The sequence below is a fragment of the Tupaia chinensis genome, unplaced genomic scaffold, assembly GCF_000334495.1.
Source record: "Tupaia chinensis unplaced genomic scaffold, TupChi_1.0 Scaffold000605_1, whole genome shotgun sequence".
NCBI classification, from domain to species: Eukaryota; Metazoa; Chordata; class Mammalia; order Scandentia; family Tupaiidae; genus Tupaia; species Tupaia belangeri.
The window spans coordinates 3,158,055-3,158,850 of record NW_006160123.1 but is presented as its reverse complement, the minus strand read 5'-3'; the positions used below and the strand labels follow the sequence as shown (position 1 = coordinate 3,158,850).

Sequence of the window (796 nt, the reverse complement as noted above, 5' to 3'; positions counted from 1 at the left end):
TTTTTTTTTTTTTTTTGAGAGGTTTTTGCTATAGGGCACATGCGCTCACCAGCAAGACAGAGAGGGACAGAGAGACAGAAAACAAGAAATCACCCCGGATGGCCTTGCCACAATCCCTTTTCCTCCATTATCCTCTTGGGATCTTGGGCATGCACCCACACATGCCCGGCGTGAGTTTAAGCCACTAGGTCCAGGACTCAAAACACGATTGACTACACGGGAGTCCAACGACATAGCCATTACGCTAACTGCTTGTCCCTCATTATTATTAGATTTTAATTTGACCAGAGAGAGAGAGAGACAAGAGAGTGAGTGAGAAAGCAAGCTGCCAGATCCAGGACTCAAACCGTGGTCAGCCATGTAGGAGTCCAATGCCTCAACCACCATGCCACCTGCCGGCCCCAAGTTAATCTATTTCTAAGTGAGAGAGATACAGTAGTAGGGAGACCATACCCTTGACCAGGTTTTGACACCAGAATCCACCTCCAGTGTCAGCCAACTCTGGATCATGGGTATGCGTGTCCCCAGCGTGCCCAGGGAGGTCTGTAGACATGAACTCAGAACCTACTCACGTGGGTCAACTTTGCAGAGTGTCACCTTTTACCACTGCACCACTGTCTGGCCTGTCTGCATAGGCTCCTCTAGGTGGTTTGGGGAGTTTAGATACTTCCTGGATCCAGCAGCTGTCCCAGTACCTTGGTCTTATGCCTCCCCTAATTGCTAAGCCCTGTCCTGGCTTCCAGGCAGGAACACACAAATTAAATGTGTGTCCCTTTAGGGCCTGCCGCTGTCCTTT

At 49.9% G+C, this 796-nt stretch overlaps 1 protein-coding gene across 1 annotated transcript in view; it reads left to right on the top strand.

Moving 5' to 3' along the window:
* Positions 1-796, top strand: part of IVD (isovaleryl-CoA dehydrogenase) — a gene marked incomplete at its 5' end in the record, with an annotated part of 17,899 nt that overhangs the window by 3,227 nt on the left and 13,876 nt on the right.